Raw genomic sequence first — 7843 nt, 5'->3', positions numbered from 1 at the left:
GCCATCAAAGCAGACAGGGTGGATGCTTTATTGTTTGGGGTGCTGGGGAGGGAGCCCCAGCCCTGCACAGCTGTCCCTAAGTCACGCCCTGGTCACCTACAGCTGACAGCAGAAGTGCTTCAGCAGAACTCAGTGCTCTAAGTCTCCAGATGGTTTTAGGCTTTTGTCCTCCAGATCGCAGCCCACGAGACAAACAGGGTTCAGGAATGCCATCCCTACACTAAGGCCATAGCAGATCTCTTCCAAAAAGGAGGAGCCACTAATTTCCCCTTTTTTGTGGGTGGGGAGAATTCAGGGCCCAGTGTGTCTATGGATCACTCTAGCACTAAGCCTCGTCTCCACCCAGCCCATTACTTTTTTTTCTTGAAGTGAAGTGCACACGGCACAGCCTTACCCCGTGTCATGTGGATGACTCAGGGTTGCTAAACACTTACCTAAGGTGCGGTCATCAGCACTGTCTACTTCCAAGGCTCTTCTTTTAAAGCTGAAACTTGGGACCATTAAATAAGAAACCTATTCATGAAACTGCCATGCTTGCAGAACAGGAGCCCAGCATAACTGTCTTCTGAGAGGCTTCATCCAGCAGCTGATGGAGACAGATGCAGAGACCCACAGCGAAACAATAGGCGGAGCTTTGTGGGAGAGTGGAAGGAAGTGTTGATGGAGCCAAAGGGATCAAGGACACCACAAGAAGACCTACAGAGTTAACTAACGTGGGCCCATGCGGGCTCACAGAAACTGAACCACCAACCAAAGAGCATATATGGGCTGGACCTAGACCCTGCCCCCTACACATATGCAGCAGATACGCAGCTTGGTCATCATGTGGGTCCCCTAACAATGGGAGCAGAGGCTGCCTCTGACTCTGCTCCCTGCCTTTGGATCACTTTCCTCTAGCTGGGCTGCCTTGTCTGGCCTCAGTGGGAGAGGATGCATTTGGTCCTGTTGTGACTTGAGGTGCTAGGGTGGGTTGGTACTCCATGGGGGGGGCTCCCCTTCTTTGAGAAGAAGGAAAGGGGGGAATGGGAGAGTGTGAGGGTGGGATTGGGAGGAGAGGAGAGAGACGGATGGGATTAGGCTATAAAACAAATTAATAAATAGATGGAGGCAGGGAGAAGAAACCCCAAAGCTACTGCCTTTAGTTTAGTGTATATGTTCTGTAGTTGCTTCTTAATTATATGCAAAACTCTGCTGGGGTGTGGCCCAGATGGTAAGATGCTTGACTAGGAAGCACAGTGTGACCCCCAGTACCACATAAACACAGAAGTGGTGGCTCATGTCCGAAATCCCAGCACTCAGGAGTGGAGACAGGAGCATTAGAAGTCCATGGCTGTCCTTGGCTACCTAGGGACTTCGAGGTGAGCCCGGGATACATGGGACCATTTGTGCCGGTTAGTTTTTATCAACAACTTGACACAACCTATAGTGATCTGGGACGAGGGCACTGACGAGCTGACTGGATCAGATTGGCCCGGGGCCTGGTGTATGAGCACGGTCTTGATGGATGGTTGGTAGAGGAGGGCCTGGCCCACTGAGTGGTACTGTCCCACAACAGGTGGGCCCGGCCAGGCTTTATAAGAAAGCTAGTTGGGACAAGCCAGTGAGTGAGCTAGCAAATGGCATTCCTTCACAGTTTCTGCCTCCAGGCTTCTTTCTGCCTTGTTTCTTGCCCTGGCTTCCCTCCGTGATGGATTATGACCAGGGAGTTGTAAAATGAAACACCCTTACCCCCAAGTGTGTTTGGTGATGGTGTTTATCACAGCGACAGAAAGCAGCAGGTTAGAATCCTGTCTCAAAAATCACGTGTGTGTGTGTGTGTGTGTGTGTGTTCTCCATTCCTAAGAGCAGCACATTGTGCATTTAAGAGTATAAAAATTAAAGGTGTCCCCGGGTCCCTGAGAATGGGGACACAGTCATTCAGAGACAGGACAACAGCTGGAATTTGGTCAGGTGTCCTGGTGGCCAGAGCTCGTATGCTCACAGGCTTGTGATCTTCCCATCAAGCGTCTTCATGCCAGTGGTGGCTCTCGGGGGACCTGGCAGGCTCTCTCTCCCCGCGCTCTTGGGGGACCTGGCAGGCTCTCTCTCTGTGCCCGATCATAAAATCTCTCTTCTCACTTTCATCCAGCTGGCAGAAGATTAAAGAAAGAGCTTCAAAACAAGCCCCCCCCCTCAGGCTCAGGCTCCCCCTCCATGCTTCCACCTGGTTCCAGGGTGTGTTGTAGCCCAGCAAATAACAATGTCACGGTGTCTGGGGACGGTACGTGTCCCTTCTGGACTCTCTACATGAAGACTTCCGGGTTCAAGCAGGATTTGGGTGTTCGTGTGTTCCTGACAGTAACAGACTCTTGTACCATCAGAAGCTGCAGGCCAGAGTCCCCTGGACCCTTGATGACAGCTCAGCCCTGCAGCCCTGGGCAGTACTCCTCCATCACTGACAATGACAGAAGGACACATAAATGTCCACAGGACAGGACTCCACCATGGCCATGCATATATTATATTTATTGGACTTGTTTTGTTCCTTTGGAGCTGGCTCAACCAATCAACTATTAAACAAACAAACAAACAAACAAACGAACACCCCCCCCCCAGAAACCTCTGTCCTGCTTTCTAGGCTACTTCCTGGGTGCCCTGCAACCTGGAAGCTTAGCTGCTGCCACTCTGGATTAGCAGTGATGGTGAGGGTGTGGACACATGCTTTGGACTGGAGTGGATGCTATCAAGGCCCGGGGAGCAGCAGTCTCTGGCAGCCACGCTAGCTCTTGCCTCACACCTGATATGAGTTCCAGGTTTATGAGGAAGTAGGATCAGCTCTGTGCCTTGTGGTGGTCTCTTTCAGGACACCTGTCATGTGACCTCCCTCAGCCATCTCCTGTTACTGGCTCTCACTGCATGCAGGCTTCCCCAAAGAGAAGTCACTGTGTCAAGGGGTTTCCAGCAGGGCAAGGGGTCTTGGAAGGACCGATGATCAGGGTGACAGCCTGGAGGCCCCTGTCCTTACAGGTCACCGAGAAGGGCTCCACCTCCTTCTAAAAAGAGTTAATAAGTGATCTGGGCTCAGAAAATTCCACTCAGGATTTCAACAGCAGCGTTCCCTCTGCCCACACAGTCCCATTAACCATGTGGGACTGCTGGTCTACCTCCCCCAGTTGTTCCCCGCCCCTGTTGCCATGTGAAAGCCTGCTTGCTGTGGGCTTGGGGGAGCTGAGGGCTAGCACATGCATAGTCTTTGGTAAATTCTTCTACATGTCCCTTACCATGTTAACAACCTGGACTTGGCTGCAGATGAGACATGACCAACTCCTAGACTGACAAATAAGTACCCTTGAGTGCCATAAAGAAAATGATGCTGGCGCTTAGGCTTGGGAGACCATGTGGGAACATCATTGTCCAACCTACTGTGGTTGGACTCACTACAGTTCAACTCCTCATGGAGAACCACCCACTTTTCACTTCCAGCACTGTATTTAATAAACAACATGAGACATTCAAGACCATATTATAGAACAGGTCTTGGTTTGATGGTTAGCCTCCTGACTGTAGGCTAACGCAGTATCCTGAGAGCATTTAAGGTGGGCCAGGCTAAGCGGGGATGCTGGGCAGGCTATGTATATTACATGAATTTAGCTTATGGTAGGGTTGTTGGGCCCTATCCCCATAGTAAGTCCAGGAGCATCTGTATAGCAGTGTGGGACTGAGAATACAGGAGGGTCTGGGCTTGAGTGACTCTGTATGGAGGACAGTCACAGGGACACCTGTGGGGACACGCAGGCAGAAGGAGCAGTGAGACTGGAAGAGGCTGTGCTGGAGCCTCAAGTCATAAGTTCAGACTGGGGTCTGGCTTCACTCTTGTCCTGGGTTTGACAACCGAATGCCACTAACCAGTGACCTATGGAGATTGTATCATTTGGGGGACTCACCTCTCTGACCTCAAATATTTCAGATGATTCCAGGGTTCCAGAAATGCCTGTCGTGTGACTGGGAGGTCTAGTTTCAGAGAGTTTCGGCAGGAAGGAGCTTCAGAGGCACCCTGCTGTCCCTCGTCCTCATCCTTTCGTTTGCTCAGGGCCACCGTCAGCCCCATTAGAGGGTTTGGCTACACAGGGCGAAGACCATTTCTGCAGCAGACCTGCAATTAGGAAGGCTGCCTCTTTTGCTGTAGGTAAGCACAGTTTTCTTTTTGTTGTTTTATGAGCTACTTAAAAGCTAAACATGTAAAAAACAAACAAACAAACAAACAAACAAAAAAAAAACCCTAAATGTGTCAAAATTAGATGGGATTCAGCAATACCCTAAAAAAAAAATTTAAAAAGTGATAAAATGTGACAAGTTGGATGGGACCCAGGAAGAATGACACAAAAGCAGGACCATGAAATGCTTTGCAATGATACCGAGGCTGTACCCCCTTTGGAAAGTTTGGAGCTTGACCATCACTTGAAAACATTGGGTCCACTTGGCCTGGCTGTGTTCTGAGCTTATTGATGGACCAAATGTCTATGCTGGCTTGTGTTTCCCCTGGACATTCAGGGGTTTTTCAGGAGTGGGATACTGAACCTACAGTTCGCCTCTCTGCTTTCTGTTTAGAAGGCGAAGGCTGCAGGCTATGAAGTCTCCCTTCTGATTCACTCTCAGAGGGCGGGAGAGACCTTGCAAAGGCCAGGAATGTCTCACGGGATCTCCTGTTCCCCTTCAGGCTCGGTTCCCCAGACTCTAAAGCACCTGCGAAGAGATGAACACCCAGGAGAAGACCTTCTTTCATTCCTCTCCAGATAAACAGGGCTGAGTCAGGACTTAGGTGTGGGTGGCCCCAGCTCAACAGCGGCTCATCTTATGATGGGTCGACTTCATGAGGCTGCAAATGTGAATTTGGAACTGACCATGGGATTCTATGATGGGATCCTTTCTCAAATTAGACACGAGCCATCCAACCTACTTTGACACTGGCAGAAGCTGCGGGTCCCAACCAGCTGTAGACAATGTTTCATCAGTTGGACAAGCACACAGAGGAGCCACCTGTCACCAAGTTTACCTTTGGAAGCCTGTCACCCTGAGGAGTAGGGTCAGGAGTATGTCTGTCAGAGTCCAGAAGAGAACATTGGAGGAGAGCTCCATTAGGCAGAATGACCTTCTGTCAGTGAAGCCGAGGTGACAATGGCACACCAGACAAGCCGCAAACACGAACCACGTGATCTCAACTTCTAGGTGCTTTGTTGTGGAGTAGCTCTCCCATGGCCCATCCGCCTCCAGAGACACAGGCCGCATGGTCACTACACACTGTCAGCTTCGTAGGACTCAGAACCACCAAGAGACATTTTTGTTGTTTGGTTTTCTTTTCTAATTTTAATTGACTCACTGCTAATTCTCTCTCTCTCTCTCTCTCTCTCTCTCTCTCTCTCTCTCTCTCTCTCTCTCTCTCTCGTTTGTTTGGTTTTTTTTTTTTTTCAAGACAAGGTTTCTCTTTGCTATCTTGGCTGGCCTGGACTCGCTTTGTAGACCAGGCTGGCCTCAAACTCACAGCAATCCACCTGTCTCTGCCTCCTGAGAGCTGGGATTAAAGGCGTGTGTCACCACACTCTGCTAATTCATTTTTTTAAACTCTTAAATTTACTGAATTTTAATGTCAGTTTGAGTGTTTGTAGGGGAAACACTATTAGGAACTTCACCCCAGAACAGAACAGGGATGTTCTTTCCTCCACATGTCCGAACTGAAGGTGAAAACCAAAGCTAAACTAAAATGCACCCCACACAAAGAGCGAAGATAATACAATCACATTCTAGGGGATTTCCTAGTCTTCTCTGTGAGACCTTCAAAAATTAACTCTAGGTCATTAAAATATACATTTTCCCATTGGCTTTTTTCCTCAAAGATAATAAAACAAAACAACAAACAAACAAACAAAAAACACTTGCCAACCGTCTTTAATCCCAGCACTTGGGAGACATAGGCAGGTGGATCTCTCTGGTCTACGGAGTGAGTTCCAGGACAACCAGAGCTATACAAACCAACAAAACATAAAACAAGAAACAAAAACACTTGAAAGGAATTAATAGTCAGCTGCCTGCCTTATTTGATGGCATACATGACAGATGAAGGCCAGGAAGGTGACTTGCAGCTCACGCCATCAGGGGATGTTCATCTTCAAGGCACAGCTTTCTTCTAAACAGGAAAATACAATTCCCAGTATGAAGGGACACAGGCAATTCCCTCGCAGATGCCAGCAGGACAATTCTGGCACCGCAGTTGTTCTTCATAGAGCAACAGAGCTCCCATCAAATTGACACATTTCCCTTGTGTAAAGTAGACTCCCATCCCGTTTCAGAACTTCCACTGCCAGGTCATGAGTCAGTCTGAGAAACTACCATGTGGTATCTTGCTCTGGAGCTGTAGAGATCGGGACTGCTGTCGAATCACTAATCATACACCCCAACTCTCTTCCTTCTTTGGGGCACCTCTTCAGTTCTGCAATACAGTCTTCTATGAGAGCCTGACAGTCTCCTTTAAGACTGTCTATGGCATCTCCCCATGGTCTCCACATATATGCCTTACACCCACCAATCGCTGGCTAGATCACTCTCTGTCTACCACAGGGGCCATCTTTAGTTTCAGTTTGACTAGTTCACATAACATGCCGCAACACAACATTAACAGAGCCATCTCTGCCCCCTCAGACCCAGTACAACTTTGCCAGTGTAATCTTCTTTGCCAGTGCTTATGATATACGCTTACAATGTGATATGGTTACACACTAAGTCACTCTGCCAAACTAACATCCCTGGAGGGGCAGCTCCAGCCTACAACAGGGACAAGCTAGTGTGGTCCGCTTTGTCTCTGGGAGAGAGGCTGAGTAGTGGGACTTCTGCAAGGCTCAGTCCCCATCATCTTCTGATTTCCCTCCTTGTATGCCCACGAGGCTCCATAGCCCTGGTCTCCCATAGTTCCAAGTACAGGCCAAATCTCTTTGGTGTGGCACCATCGCTTACAACAAAAGATGTGCCATCTTATTTCTTGGAGAAAGGGGTTTAAGAGATTAAAGAAGCTGATCAGCGTTAAGCTTGCAGGAGTTTGTCATCAAAGGTGTGAAAATGGTCTCCTCTCACCCCTAGGGTGTCCAGTCACGGGAAGAAATATCCATACTCAGAGGCCATCACACCACATGTCCCCATGCAATCTTTTATCTGTAGGACAAGCCGGGAGCAGTGGCACACACCTGTAATTCCAGCACTTGGGGGAGGCAGAGGCAGACAGATCGCTGTGAGTTCGAGGCCAGCCTGGTCTACAAAGAAATTCCAGGACAGCCAAGGCCACACAGAGAAACTCCATCTCGAAGGGACTACAGATGGGGCAGTTGGGAGGCACTGGATACGGTATGGACCGTCGACTAAGGGATGTTAATCTTAAATGGATTGTGCCCAGGTTTCCATAAAGTTTCCTGAGCTTTGTGGAGACAAAACGATCCCTGGACACTTTAGGGCTAGGGTGTAGGTTGCCTAGCAGTATGCCTCTTTCCTCTAAGATGATAAGCGAGACTTCTTAGTTTGGGAGGGGAAGAATGACTTCTACTCTGGTTCATCCAATTACTGAGGAGTGGGGCAGCGATTTTACTTGTATGAGTTCAAAGCCATTTGTCCCCCAAAGGTCAGGATCCCTACTTTCACTAGTCCCCAAAGAAACAAAGAAGGCATGGTTGGGGAGTCACTTATGCTAATCACAGCCAGAGGTTATCTCTGTCCACAAGGGTATTTGGTGTGTCAGATTTATCAGTCATCCATCTGGAGTCCTTCATCACAATTTTCGGTCAGTGTGTTGGCCTTGGGTGGGTCTTCAAATCCTAGTTTAGCC

This window comes from Acomys russatus, chromosome 18, assembly GCF_903995435.1.
Source record: "Acomys russatus chromosome 18, mAcoRus1.1, whole genome shotgun sequence".
Classification (NCBI taxonomy): domain Eukaryota; kingdom Metazoa; phylum Chordata; class Mammalia; order Rodentia; family Muridae; genus Acomys; species Acomys russatus.
The sequence above is the reverse complement of the archived record's forward strand: the minus strand, read 5'-3'. Positions refer to the sequence as shown.